Source organism: Mus pahari, chromosome 1 (assembly GCF_900095145.1).
Source record: "Mus pahari chromosome 1, PAHARI_EIJ_v1.1, whole genome shotgun sequence".
Lineage (NCBI taxonomy): Eukaryota > Metazoa > Chordata > Mammalia > Rodentia > Muridae > Mus > Mus pahari.
Genome location: NC_034590.1, coordinates 148616655 through 148632175, shown reverse-complemented (window position 1 = coordinate 148632175; position 15521 = coordinate 148616655). Strand labels below are relative to the sequence as shown.

The 15521-nt window shown below is 45.3% G+C and overlaps 1 long non-coding RNA gene across 1 annotated transcript in view; it reads left to right on the top strand.

Annotated features, from left to right (window-relative positions):
- LOC110338913 overlaps positions 1-6780 on the top strand; it is an 8000-nt gene extending 1220 nt beyond the window's left edge. The window contains exon 3 of the long non-coding RNA XR_002381319.1: positions 4117-6780. This is a non-coding gene — a long non-coding RNA (uncharacterized LOC110338913). The remainder of the gene's footprint in view (positions 1-4116) is intronic.
- Positions 6781-15521: the final 8741 nt, after the last annotated feature.

The following is a 15521-nucleotide window of genomic DNA, read 5'->3' as shown; positions in this document are numbered from 1 at the left end:
TCAGGAGGCAGAGGCAGGTGGATTTCTGAGTTTGAGGCCAGCCTGGTCTACAGAGTGAGTTCCAGGACAGTTCTGTCCTGAGACAGGGTTTCTCTTGGGGGAAAAAAAAAAAAAAAGTATGTGTGTATAATAAAAAGAGTATGTATGTATGAGTGGGTATATGAGTAAATGCTTGTATATGAGTATGTATATATGCATGGATGAGTGTGTATGGATGAGTGTATGGATGAGTGTGTATGGATATATATTGTGATATGAGTATGTGTGAGTATGCATATGTAACTATAAGTGTATATATATATATATATATATATATATATATAAAATGTATGTTATGTGTATTGTGAGTGTGTATATTTAACTATGTGTGTATATGTATGAGTATGAATGAATGTGTATATATGTGTACATGTGTATGTGTGTGTGAGAGAGAGTGTGTTTTCTTAAGCCTAAGTTGTGTCTCCAACCTTTTTCTGCAGTAGCTTGCTATGTAGTCCAGACTGGTTTTGAATTCAAGGTCATCCTCCTGCCTCAGCTTCCCCAGTGATAGGATTACAGGATGAGGCGCGAGGCCTGCCTTCTCATTTGAGTTTTCTCGTGTTTGCTGAAAAGCTAACATACATCAGGTTCTGTGCTGCTGTTTCTCCTTGCAGGGCCTGTTAATTCTGAGGTTGACCTTTCAAATTAATCTCTGCTGTTATGCTAGTGAAGTTTGAATTGGCAAGTGGAGGTAAATGTCCACATTCATTCTTTGATGACTAATGGGAAACATCTCCAACCTCTTACGCACATTTAATTCACTGTTTAATCTGGTGTCTGGTGCCCTTAGGCCAGCACTCAGTTCTGTTGAATTGAAGGTAAGAGGGCATCAGCCCTGGGCTCACAGACTCAGCTGATCTTTAATTTTATACTGTTTGCTGTTGCTGTGTTTATCACAAATTCAACCTCTCTTTCACATTTTATAAATAGGTGAGGTCATAAAACCTGATCTTTCACACAAAGACACTAAATCTGTGTCAAATAGAGTAGGATCTCTCTCTCATGTTTTTGTTAAATATATTTGTGTATTACACACATTGGGAGGGGAAAAAAAAAAACAAACCTTTTAAAAGCTAAAAAGAGGGACTGGAGGGATAGCTCAGTGGTTTAGAGCACTGACTGCTCTTTCAAAGGTCTGAGTTCAAATTCCCAGCAACCACATGGTGGCTCACAACCATCTGCAATGTGATCTGATGCCCTCTTCTGGTGTGTCTAAAGACAACTAGAGTGTACTCATATACATAAAATAAATAAATAAATCTTTTTTAAAAAAAGTAAAATAAAAGCATAAAATGTATAATTTATTGGAGCACTAATTGATGAAGGTTTATAACAGTAAATCTTGCATATGGCCTTTGTTCTGCATATTGTTCTCATACGGTTTATATTTCCAGCCCAAACAAATACAGTTAACAAAAGTTAAGGCCAGCCAGGAAGTGGTGGCCCATGCTTTTAATCCCAGCACTCAGGAGGCAGAGGCAGACAGATCTCTTTGGGCCAGTTTGGTCTACAGAGAGTGTTCTAGGATAGCCAGGGCTGCACAGAGAAACCCTGCCTCAAAACAAACAAACAAACAAACAAACAAATTAAGGACAGTATTTCACCCCTGTTTGTGTGTTTTTCCATATGGCATGCACATTTATGTAACCACATGGGCATGTGCATATATGTAACCACATGGGCGTGTGCATATATGTAAAAGTCAGATGTTCATATTTGGTATTTTGTGTAACTGTTCTCCACCTTAGCTTTGAAGATTGGGCCATCTCACTGAAATATGCCTTCTGGCTAGGCTAAGATCCTACTGCCTCAGCCTCCTGTGGCCTCACCTAGCTTTTTACAGGGGTGTTAGGGATCCAGCCTCAGGTCCTCAGACTACTGAAACAAGCCTAATACCCAGCCTTTGCTCTTGTTTGTTCCTTTCTGAGACAAGGTCTTGCTATGTAGCCCAGGCTGTTCTATGGCTCCTCAGTATGTAGCTCAAGAGACTGAGCTTAACCCATGATTCACTTGCCTCTTTAAGTACTAGCTTTAGTCGCCCTTTTCCCCCCCCAATTATTAAATTTTTGGGTCTTTCTTTTCTTCTTTCTTCTCTCTGTCTGTCTGTCTGTCTCTCTCTTTCCTTTCCCCCCCCCCGAGGCAGGGTTTCTCTGTGTAGCCCTGACTGTCCTGGAACTCACTCTGTAGACCAGGCTGGTCTTGAACTCAGAGATCCGCCTGCCTCTGCCTCCCGAGTGCTGGGATTAAAAGCGTGCGCCACCACGCCTGGTTCTTAATTTTTTTTTAAAGTCAGAGTCTTGAGATGCTATGTTCAGGAAGGCCTTGGATCTTCTGAAGTAGCTGGGATCTTCTGAAGTAGCTGGGATCAGCTGTGTGCCCTGCTAAGTGTAGTTGGATTCAAATAATGGTCCGATCCTCAGTATCTCAATGCCCAAATAACTGTTTCTCTCAGGTTTGCTTGAGTGCTAGAGACAGAAACTGTTTTCAAGTTAAGAGAAACCCAATGGGGGGTTTGTTTGTTTGAATACTGAACATGTTCTAGGTTCAGTCTGTGCTACTGATGCTCCAGTCCAGTCATGGCTGAATCAAAGTCATCCGATTGTTATGATTTGAATGATCTCCTCTTCACCCTCCCCATACCTTATCACAAACTCAAACGACATACAAATGGCGGCTAGGTGTACACTCCCAGCACTTGCGAGGTAGAGGGAGAAGGCTCAGGAGTTCAAGGCTAGCCTCAGCCACATAGCGAGTCTCAGACCAGACTGGGTTATACAAGGCTGTGTCTAAAAAATAAATTGTTTTTACCATGTCCCAATTTTCTTTATTTATTTGTAACTACCCTTAATTATACTTGTAATCTTTTCCTCCCTTCAATTTGCGTACCGGAATAGCTGACCTATTCACTGACCCAAGCTCATCAAAAATAAATTATTTGGCCAAGTCATACCTTTATCTCAGTACTCGGAGGCAGAGGTGGGTCTCCAAGAATTTGAAGCCAGCCTGATTTATACAGTGAGTTCTAGGACAGCCTGGGCTACATGACAAGATACTGCCTCAAAAAAAAAAAAAAAAAAACCCACAACAACAAAATATTATTAGCTGACAATAATATTTAACCAACCATCCAAATAAGTGCCATTTAGGTAGTTCTCTCAGGGAGGTAATTCTTTCTCTTATAATGTCTCTCTGATAGCATAAATAAGAACTACAGAAGGAAATGTTTCTGATAATTTTATAATCATAGAACATTTCACTGGTCCCAATTTCAAAGTGGGGAAATCCGTGTGTTTGATGAACTCCCAAAACATGTTATGCATTTGATCCCTAAAAGAATCTGTATGCAGGATGGATGCTGGACCATCCTTAGCAGCTTCAGGAACTCAGCCTTTTCCTCCCGGACCCCTCCCCAAAGATCTTTGACTTGAGGAGGAGCCTTTAGGTTGACCTCTAAGGCCTCAGCCAGAGCAGAGAAATATGTTGACCAACTGCCCCCCCCCCCCCGCCACCTCCGCCGCAGCCCTGAGATAGACAGCCTGGGAATCGCTTTGCCCATTGGTCTTTCAGGTCTTGGATGCTTGACAGTGTCGGGAAGAGAAGACAAGGAGTACAGAGATGGGGGTGAGGGCCGGGGGACAAAGCATTTTGTGGACTTGCTGGTGCCTGGCTTATGCTAACCAGCAAAGAGAAGTGATGGGTAGCCAGCGCTTTAGACGATGGCTCTCCCAGAATGCAGAAAGCAGAGAGACCCTGACCCAAGGGAGACCGATGCCATCTCCATTCCCAAAAGAGCTCACAGGAAAGGTGGCCTTGGCCCTCAGCTGCTCGGAGCAGAAGGGTAGAAAGCGTGCAGAGCTGCTCAGAATGCGGTAGAACCCTTCAGCGGGTCTTCTTGTTCCCCTGACCACCTCATTCCCTGACTGGCAAGTGGCGTAGTGGCTCGCTCCTGTCCGGGGATGGCCAGGGTGGGGGAGAGAGAAAGACCCAAACTCTGAATTCTTTGTGGCTTACTGTGGCTTACTCAAGTCTTGCTCTCTCCTGCTGGATTACTTTACAGAATCTCCTCTTTTCCAACAGAGGCGGATGGATCAATCTATTGAAAGCTGAGCCCAGAACTCTGTCAGGATTCGAGTGACACTCCTCAAGGCCAAGGGGATTTGGACTGAAGGATTCCGGAGATCGCGTGGTGAGGCCGCTTGGAGTTTGCCTTGCAGGGGAGCCCCCAGCACCAAGCATCTGCCAGCAAAGAGCCCACCTGGACCTTGGAAAACTGTGTTCTCTCTTCCCTGGTGTCCCACTGAGCCACTGACTTCTCCAGGGGTCATTCAGATTCTAATCGGAACCCTTGAAGCAGCCATTTCTTCCTGTGCTGCGGAAGCTGAACTTGCTAAAAGAAGCTAGGATTGGTCCCCTGGTGATCTTGGCCAGTTCTTAGACAAAGAGGCTATAGCCAGGTCCTTAGGCAGAGTCTTGAGCCAGTACAGGTTCATGCTTCCCAGCGGGAATGGATTTCTTTTCAGACATACCCCTTAGAAACTGGTTTATCTGGAGCTCTGTCACTTGTGCTATACTGCCTGGGTGGAGGGAAAGACCACAGGGAAGGCTGTGGCTGTGCCGGGCAGGGAGACCTCACAGCTATTGTGCTCCATGGAACAGCCCAGACCCAGCCACCCTGCACGGATGTTTTGTTTAGTCAAGGCTGGCTGTATTATTGTAACTTGTGTTTGGTGGGAGGGCGATGTTGGGAGACGATGGGAGGGGAGAGGCATCTTATTGCTGTCTGGGTGGGTTGGAGCTGGTAGGAGCTTGTGCCACTCTCTTCCGCTCTATCTCTTTGTCCTCGGGATCCTCTGATGATTCTAAGAGAAGCCGTGAAAGGTCAACCTCAGGCTGTTGAAAACACACGCCTTGAGGTTATCCGACAGCCTAAGCTGTACCCTACCAGATGGGAAAGGTGCGCTGTTGTTGGGATCATCTGAAGGCTGCCCCTTCAAGTGCCAGGGTAGCTAGCTGTGCAGCAAGGCTCAGAGTTAAAACGAGCTCGGCAGAAGACATAGGAAGCCATTGTCTGGTTGGATTTTCTGGCCCATTAAGAAGTCTGGTCTGTAACCTTGAAGACAGGATGTGACCCCCACATAAGTTCCTCACCTTGATGACCCACATGTATCCATGGGTCCATCACAGTGCTCCCCAGAGCTTGGCTCTCACTGGGACTGAGCATGAAAGAGTTGATCTTTGAATGTGTTCTCACCATAGCCACATAGGAAGAGTGTCGCATCTCCTGCTCGGCACCTCTCTGGCAGTTCCCCTGAATCTCTGTAGGTCAGAGGGCAGGAATCCACTTGCCAACGCACAGGTACCAGGCTATGTGCGTCTACATGCGGAGAAGGTCAGGCTTCCCCACAAAGTACCCTGCTGGTTGTAAAAGATGGAATTTGCTGTTGAAGTCACAGTTTGCAATCTTGATGTTCATGCCAGCCTCTGAGGGTTTGTCTGCCTTAAAGGCTGTCAGGACAGTGCACTTCTGGTGACAGCATGCACATTAGACACTACTATTGGAATTTGCTTCAGACCTCTGTTTTCTCTCCCACTGCCACGAGGCACCGGGTACTCAAATACCTCTCTTCCACTAGCAGGTTTTATAACAAGGCTGGTTTCCCAGTGTGGATCACTTGGAATATTCCACTCTGTTGGGATTGTTGGAGCCTTGCATCCTTAACTCACAGGATGTTCTCTGGATGGTAGAGACGTGCTTTGCAGTGAGGATTCGATGGGTGGACATGACCGCCGCTGGCTTATCTTGGCTGAGGATCTTCAGCAGCTGCCTGTATGGGGGGTCTCTCTCTCTCTCTCAAGCAGATATGGCTGAGAGGCCCTGCAGCTTGTCCAGACCTGCCAGTGGGCCTCAGACTCAAGGCACAGGGTGGGGTGGGGTGGGGAGGTGGTGGTGGTGGGGGGTGAGCTTAAGTTTGAGAAAGGCGTGCACTTGTTTCAAGTCATCTCAGGTGAGAGCCGAAGTTTCACCTGATGACGTTATCTTTATAGTGGAAATAAACACACTGCTGGACCAAAAAAAAAAAAAAAATTTTTTTTTAAATAATTTGCAAAGGAAAAAGTGATTAAAAGAAAAGAAGTGAAAAGCATAAAAGATTAAAATTAGGGAGGGCAAAAAGGAGCAGCAAACCAGACCCAGTCAGGACTCACAGGTGTTTGGGATCATAAAATGACAGACAGTTTCATATAAAGTCACTTGCATGGCAAGGCTGGGGGTAGGCAGTAATAGAATTCTCAGCTAGCCCCTTTGCTTAAGGGAAACTACACAGGGTCCCAAAGAGCTTTTGTTTTTATGTGGGTTCTAATTACCAATACTTTATTAGAAATGATACCCTATAAGATTCCTCAACAGCCTTCTCATCTCCAGCTTGCATGGACTCGAACTGTTTGGCTTTTTTTTTTTTTAGAGCTTTATTAGAGCAACTTCGCTTAAGACTCTAAACGTGGGTTTCAGAGCGGTGCCACAATTTAACCGGCCTTGGGACAAAAATGACACAGTAAGTCACTTTAGTGTCAGCCTAAGCGCGGAGGGGACGGTCTCAGTCTGCTCAGGTTCTTTGGAGTAGATTCTCTCTTCTGGAGAACTCTAGAACCTCCTGGGTCAGTCTCAGCATCTTCAATTGAAGCTAAATGCAAAGGAGAGAAATCTTGTGGCCTCAGCTGCCCGGAGGCTGCCCCTGTGTCATTTAAAAAAAAAAAAAAAAGTCAGTAGAAATGGCATCTGTAAATTGAGAAAAAAAACACAGTTTTTGTTTTTTTTTTTTGTTTTGTTTTGTTTTTTGACTCAGCAATGTGTTTTGTTCCTGTCTCTCACTCAAGGTGGGGCAGTGCATCCAAGTGCTGACTCATCACCCAGGCCCTTGGCTACTCTCACAATCATTTTTATTGACGCTTAATATTGATGCTGGTTAGTACCAAGTGTCGGCACATACTCTGGAGACTTTTCACAAGTTGGGCTCACCTAGTTTAACTGGCATGTGCGCCAAGTGTAGCACCCACTATGTGGTGTCCCATGGTCCTTCTTCCCAGTCTCCTTTTCTGCAATGGGTTCTCTCGCCTCATGGCACTTGGCTGGTTTAGCTCGTTTTTTAACATTAGGAATGTAGAGTCACAAATCGAGTATTTTGTATTTTGTATTTGTTCAATTTTGTTTTTCTTCTGGGGGGGGGGTGTTGGCTTGAGGCCTATATGTCGTTTATTATTCTAAATGTTAATTGTGTGCCCTCTAAGTCTGCTTATTGGCCGTTTAAGTCATTCTCAGTTTCTGAATGTTAATCATAGTTCTAAGCGTTCTTATACATAAAAAGGCATCCTTGTTGAATATTCACATTTAGGAGAGAAAATGACGGCATGTGAGAAGTGAATATTCTAGTTTCAGTACAAATGACAGTGATTTGTGCCGATTGGCACGGCCCTCTGTGTCCTGGGTCTGCTCTGATGCCACGTGTCGCCCAAATTTAAGGCCTTTGCCTTTCTGTAGGGCTGAAGTAGTGCTTAATCTTGCAGCTTGCATTGCTTTGGTGCCCGGTGACCTTGAAGAGCAGCCTTCCAGGGGCCTGTTGGCCACCGTCTCTCTTGAGAAGCACCAGTTCCTATCAGGCACTCATATCGCAGTCAAGGCTTTCAGTTTCCATGTGCAGTTTTACTTGGCTCTCTTCACGTATTGTATCACGAGCAGGAGACACAGCATAGCGTGGCCACCCGCGGGTTGAGCAGTTGTCATTAGATGATGTGTAGCCATGTTCCACTGGGGTAGAAGGAAGATCCCTTAAAGCCCAGATGGCTCCTGAATTTGCAGCTCTCCTGCCTCAGCCTCCCAAGCAGCTGAGACCACCATTCCTGTGAGGTGAAGTCAGATTGTTGACTGACTCCCCGAAAAGAATTTCAGCATTGGTCAATATGAATCAAAGCTGGAGCTTATCAAGAAAAAGATGTTAATATAGATGTCAGTATAGACATTAAGAAAGAAGGGAAGAGAAACGTGGAAGAAAAAGACAGTAGCCACGCCCCAAATGGGTGGAGACTTCTAAAGAAAGAGTCACTGGAACTGTCTTAACAGTGCTCTCTCTCTCTCTGTCTGTCTGTCTGTCTGTCTGTCTCTCTCTCTCTCTCTCTCTCTCTCTCACACACACACACACACACACACACACGAATGACCTCGGTGGCCTCCAAAGTTGCACTGTTAAAAGAATCTAAAAGAATCAGTAGGAATGTTTTGGTGTATTTATTATCTAAGGAGCTGTCTTTGAAACTGGGTTCTCAAGGTGGTTTCTAAGGCAGTCAACACAGAACAAAACCTCAACTCAAATGGAACAAGAGATAGCTTATTCTGAGCCAGATATGAGTGGCTATGTCTCAGAAACAGGGATCCGTGTTGCTTAAAACAACACGCTCCAGTGTGAAAATGGTTGTGTTAAGATTTACAGTCTTGAAAGTCAAGTCACAATGATGACTATGAAGCAAGGCATTTTTTTTTCAGCTCCACTGGTGGGAATGCTCAGGAGGTGAGTATAGAAAGGCATGGCGGCCTCGGCTATAGGCTATAGGCTATAGGCTTCGGGTGCTATCATGGACATTTTCAGTCTTGAGATCAGTGTCTGCTAAGGACACACAGTCCAGAGGTTTTACCTGACAGTCACAAGGTTATGGCATAGATGCCAATGCATGGCTGTTGAGGAAACTGGAGAGAGTCCAAGACAGTTTGTCTCTGGATCGTCCATATTTAACTTTGCACAGCCACAGAATTCTAACCAGCCAGCCAGCTTTGAGAAATCTCTAGCATTGGTGTGGGCTTTGTTTTGTTTTCTTCTGGGGACATTACGTCACAGAACACCACACAGTTTTGCAAGCTGGGCAAGGCAGCACACATGCCTGTGATATCAGGAAGAGGCAGGAGGGTCAGGAGTTCAAGGTTATCCTTGGCTGTATATCAAGTCAGAGGCTATCCTACTCTGTGTGAAACTCTGTCTCAACAAACCTAAAGAAACCAGAAAATGCCAAAGGAAGCCTTACTATACACGGGTGACAAGGAGGCCAGGTGTTAAGTGACTGGGAACACGGTTCCCAATCTTGTTGGTGAAACTGGAAGACAACGGGGGTGAGGGACTCCCTTCCCTCCTCGTGGCGTCCATTAATTTCCCTGTTGACATTTCTAGCCTGCTTCTGTTGACTGGGGATTCTTCACTGGATGTGGGCCTGCATGCATTCCTTGTGTTCTCCGCATTCTGCTGTTAATCCTCTATCTGCTAGCTCACCCCTAGATCATCCCTTTCCCACAGTGAATTAACTTCTTGTCACTTGAATATGGCAGGCACTTTCCCATCTTGAATTCTGTACTGGCTCCTATTACTGCCAGGGACAGCCCTTTTTGGATAGCCACATAGTTCTTCCCCTAACTCTTGGCTTCCAGATCTACCTATACGTGTCCTCGCAAGACTCCTAGCATACCTTATGTACTGTCTCTGTCCATCAAGTCCTTTTGTGACCAAAAAAAAAAAAAAAAAAAACATTTGGAGACAGGCTCTTACTCTGTAACTAAGGCTGGCTTCAGACTTACATAATCCAAACCAAAAAAAAAGAAAAAAGAAAGAAAGAAAGAAGAAAAAAAAAAAAAAAAACAGACTTATGTAATCCTCCTACAGGCTGCGGAGTGCAGGATGAGTCACCGTGCCCAACTCTACTGCTTTATTTTAAGACAGGGACTCATGTAGCACAGGCTGGCCCTGAAATCCTCATCCTTCTGTTGCTACAGCCCCAACATAGTGTAGGTACGTGTCGCTGTGTCTCACTTCCGTTTCTAAAAAAACACGACTCTAAGAAATACTCAGCCTGGCATGATTATTGTTAAAAATTAGAACGTGTGTCTGTTTTACCCTTTCTCCATATTCAGTTCAGCTGCTATATATTTTTTTTTTAATCTCACTGTAAGGCAGAAGAATATAAAAGGTATGGAGTAAAGAATTTGGGCCTTGGACTTCCTTTCCTTTCCTTTTTTTTTTTTTTTTTTTTTGATAGTAGTGGATCTCTTCCTCCTCCTCCTCCCTTAACTTGTGGCCAAGGACAGCTTAAAAACTCACTACAAGGACCAAACCATCCTTAAATTCCCAATCTTTCTGCCTGTACCTTTCTCAAATGCTGAGATTATGGGCATGATCTACCCTATCCAACCTTAGTGACTTTATTCTTTATTCCCTCAGCCCTGGTGTTTATGCTGATGGTGATTCATGGTAGGCTCCTAGACCAGGTGACATCAGCCAACTCTCTCATGAGGTACAGTTGGGTCTGGAGTCTGAGTCTTAACTATATGGACTCAGACTATCATTCAGATACTAAGTCTTAAAAAGAAGCAAACTCTGGGAAGGCTGATGCCGGAGTAAAGTCCTCCACTTGGCGATGCTTCCTGTCGTTCCCTCTGTTGGGAAGGCATGTTGTTCTAAGCGCAAGGAAAGCACACCAACCACATCTGGACCCTCACACAGTCTTATGATTCTCGCTTTGGTTAATTTTGATCTGTATACTTGCCCAGAAATAAAAGGCTACTGCGCATAACGGCTTCCAAAAAGCTCTGTGATTACTTACAGTGAATTATGGACCCCTAAGGCCTTTCTGGGAACCCCTTTAAATTGGTAATTGGGTCAGAAGTGAGGGCAGTCCAGAACTGGAGATCTATAGCTCAGGGGTAGAGTGCTAACGTAGAGGCCCCGAGTTCAGTACTCAGGGGTCAGAAACAAAGCGAAACTGGCTTTTACATAATGAAAGCAGTCATGTGGCTAAGCTCCCTAGCTTTGTATAATTATTTATAATCATTTTCCCTTAACCATCTTATAAATGATGGAGTGACTAAGCAGTCTGGAAAGACTATATTCTCTAAACCTGGCTATCCCCAGGTAGTATAGAGACAAGCAAGACTTGTACCTCTGACACTGGGGATGTGACTCTGTGGTCCAGCACTTTCCTAGCAAATACACGGCTTGGTTTAATCCTCTGTCCTAGAAAAGCAAAAAGCCCCAGGCTCCCCAAATCTCTGACTTCCACCATGTTCCTTATAGGAGAGAAAAAGGGAAACAGACAAGTCTTTAATCCCTGAACAGCCATGATCAATCACCAGAGGTAAAAGCTGTCGGGTAGAATTTAGAAATGATGAACCCAACCTCTCAAGGCCCATTCAATCCATAAACACCAGAGAGCAAAAAAGCAAACTCCCATCCCCTGTTACCAGCTAAACAAAGACAGGGGAGTGTGGAACAAACTTGACCTCTCATGGTCACAAACCAGTGACCTCAGAGCCACTCGCACCAGGAAAGATTGGCAAAAGAAGCAAAGAAAAAATAACATCAAGGGGTCCACCCCTGCAGGATGGAAACCTAAACATGGTTAAGAAGTGAGAGAAGTAAGGAGGTAGGGAGACAGCTCAGTGAGTAACGTGCTTGCCACACAAGCGTGAGGACCCAAGTTCGAATCCCCATCACTACATAAAAAGTCGGGTGAGGTGGCACGCTGCTATAATCTTAGCACTGGGAGATAGAGACAGGAAGATTGGTGTGCTGCGGGAGTGGGGATGGGGCAGGGGGGAGCTTGCTAGCCAACCAGTCTGCCTGAATCAATGGCCTCCAGGCTCAGTGAGAAACCTTGCCAAAAAAAAAAAAAAAAAAAAAAAAAAAAAAAAAAAAAAAAAAAAAAAAAAAAAAAAAAAAAAAGGTCAAAGGCCAGCAGGCCAGCAAGATGGCTTAGTTATTAAAAGAACTAGGCACACAAGCTTGATGACCTGAGTTAAACCCCTGAGCACACAGCATACAGGTTCAGATTTCATGAAACTGGCCTCTCAGCTACACACAGTTGTATGGTGCATGGACAACAACCACATGCACTGTACACATACAGTTATATAAGTTAATTGACACAGGGCAGAGCAATAAAGACAGTTGATCCCCACACATACATACACAGATTATGTGAACATAACATGCACACACATACACGTGCATAGCCCTACACACACACACACACACACACACACACACACATACACACTTAAAAAGTTAAAAAAAAATAAACAATAAAAATAGTTTGTTTAAAAGGGGGTGTGCTGGAGAGATGGCTCAGTGGTTAAGAGCACTGACTGGTCTTACAGAGATCCCAAGTTCAAATTTTGCAACCACATGGTGGCTCACAACCATCTGTAATGAAATCTGATGTCCTTTTCTGGTGTGTGTCTGAAGACAGCTACAGTGTACTTACATATTTTAAATCTTTTTTTTTTTTAAAGGGGGGGAAATGTATATGGATGAATATAAAACCCTTAACAGCATCTTAAGAAATTGGATGGATTAATAGGAGACAGCCCAACAGGTATCCCCCCAAAAGGACTCTAAAACAATTTACATTTTCACCTCAGTTTGGAAGAACTTGGGAAGTGTAAAATAAGGGTTGCATATTGATTACTTTTCTATTGCTATGATAAAAGCCCGTGTCCAGGGCAACTTACAGAAGGAAGGGTTTACTTTGGGCTTATGGTTCCAGAGGGGCAAAGATGCCATCACCATCGGGGTGGGGGGAAACATGGCCACAGGGCAGCACGGTGGCTGTGCAGCAGCTGAGAGCAGAGAGAGTGAATTTGAAGTAGCAGGAATTTTTAAACTCTCAAAGCCACTCCTCCCCCCACCCCCACCCCACCCCCACGCCACCCGACATATTTCCTCCAGTAAGGCCACTCCATCTAAATCTCCCCTGTGGCACTATCAGCTGGAGACCAAGTGTTCAAAGGCCGGAGACTATTTCACCATAACAGTAGTGAAATACTTGAGCTACAGTCATCAGGGGCGTAGGAACGGCTCTGAAGCTTTGATTAGGAGTCTGTGTGTGAACACGGAAGGTCCTATTCTCCAATTGGTTCTTTTTTTTTTTTTTTTTTTAAGATTTATTTATTGTTATTTGTAAGTACACTGTAGCTGTCTTCAGACACACACCAGAAGAGGACGTCAGATCTCATTACAGATGGTTGTGAGCCACCATGTGGTTGTTGGGATTTCAACTCCGGACCTTCAGAAGAGCAGTCAGTGCTCTTGACCGCTGAGCCATCTCTCCAGCCCTCCAATTGGTTCTTGGTCGATCAATAAAGATACCAGCAGCCAATAGCTGGGTGAAAGAGGCGGGACTTCCAGGTTCCCCCAAAGGCCAAGGAGAAAGAGGATCTGCCAAGCAAGGGAGAAAGAGTCACCAGCCACGTGAGATCCCAGGTGGGATGGCCATTGGCTGCTTCCCTGGGCCTGGGGTAGCAGGCAGGAGATTAGAAACACAGCTAGACTGACTTAGGGTGCAGAGCAAGATGATAACTGGGCAACGCAGTTAAGGGCAGATTTAGAGTGTTGAGTAAGGGAAGGGCACATGAGCTGAGGGAGGCTTAGAAGAGGCCAGCCACGGAGCCATGGGCAGGTTAAAAATGAGCGCGTGCGTGTGTGCGTGTATGCGTGTGTGTGTGTGTGTGTGTGTGTGTGTGTGTGTTTCATCTCCGATCCAAGGAAACCAGGGCGATGGCTGGTATTGTAGTCCACCTAGAGCTTAAAGCAGGTTATTAGAAACTACACTCAACAGGGGAGTGATAGAATTTGCCTCCTCAAGGTGAAGAATGACAACAGCTGGGCATGGCGGCACACACCTGTAACCCAGCATTTGGGGGACTGAAGCAGGAGGATTGCCATAAGTTTTAAGGCCAGCCTGGGCTACATAGTAAGACACTGTCTTATAAAAACAAATGGAAAGAATGAAAGCAGGGCCGTAAAGGTGTCTCACTGGCCAAAGGTACCTGCTGCTGAGCCTGATGAGACCCACAGGACAGGAGAAAACTAACTCTCATGAGTTGTCCTCTGACTCCGACACACAGGTACCCACAGCACACATGTACACACACACACACACACACACACACACACATTTAAAAGAATGGTAGGAGGGTCTGTGCATCTGACACCCAGCAAGACCATATACACATACTGGTAAAATGGCTCTAAATGCATTTCTGCGACTCCTTGGTATGTACCTCCCCACTCACTGTGCTTCTGCATGGAAAGCCCCAAGAAGAGATGCAATTCAATTGCAAGAATGTAGAAATGCAAGGTCGAAAGACAATGGTAAAATTCTGGATGAAAAGTGCTGGTTTGAACAGGATTCACATGGACGAGTTGTGTCTCCTTCACTTGAATGTGTAACAGTATTAGATATACCTCTCTGAATGGGGGTCACTCCCCCCCACCTGATATCATACATCAGAAAGCATAGGAATCTACACTTCTGTCCATATTGATTGGACAGACCACCCTCTGAGTCACAAGGGGACAACAGAAGCTGTTCTGAGCCAGGCTGTGGTGGCTCACGCCTTTAATCCCAGCACTCTGGAGGCCGAGGCAGGTGGATCTCTGAGTTCAAGGCCAGCCTGATCTACAGAATGAGTTCCAAGACAGGCAAGGCTACATAGAGAAACCCTGTTTAAAAACAAACAAAAAACAAACAACAACAGCAACAAAATCAGGCCAAAACAAAACAATTGAGAGGTCTGAGTTAGCCAGAGCCGGGCTGACTCCATGACAGGCTGCAAACTAACATTTTGGGAGAGTAAGCCTAAGTTTCTGTTTCCCAGAAATGAGAACCCAGATCCAGGGACCTGTGGTCAGCCAACCACAGCCTTGGGCAGCCAATCTGAGGACACCTTGTCCTCTGGCCTGAATTAAGAATAGGTGGCTAGGATGAGTAAGCAAACTCCCCAGGAAGTCTCCAAGGCCTAACCAATTGTAGAATCAGTCAGACCCCTAGAGATGGAGCTAACCAATCAAGGTCAAGGGAACAAACCTTCCCTGGAATTCCCAACTGACCATGAAAACCTGGGCTGCCAGTCCCTCAGAGGTCTCCAAATGGGGAGGCCCCTACATGCAGGGATCCAGCTGAATAAGCACTCTTGGTTTTGCATACTCTCTGAGTCTGCAATACTTGGACCCTAACACAACAACAACACAAACAACACAACAACACAAACAACACTCTTCTGTCTCCTCCTGGACAGAGATTTCAGATGCTCCGGGGCAGATTGCTTAAGGAGGAAGTCACACATAGTTGGCAAGTCTGGCTGATGCCAGCAGGCCCTGAATGCTACAGATGGCTTCTTCCATGAATCAATGTTTTGCATGCTACGTTGCAGCTGCAAATGCCCCCCCCCCCAATATTATAAAGTGATCAGAAGAGAAAATAGAGGATCGTAAGATGACTGAGTCATTTTAGACCAAGGAGTTATCAGGTTATGGTGGCAGGCTGTTAATACAGATAATGATAGAGTCCACCTAGACTGAAAACAGCAGAAGTGGGATTGCACAACTGTCCACCATTAGACAGGACTGCTGTTACACAGTGGATTTTCTATGTGGGCCACCGGGCAGAGTTTC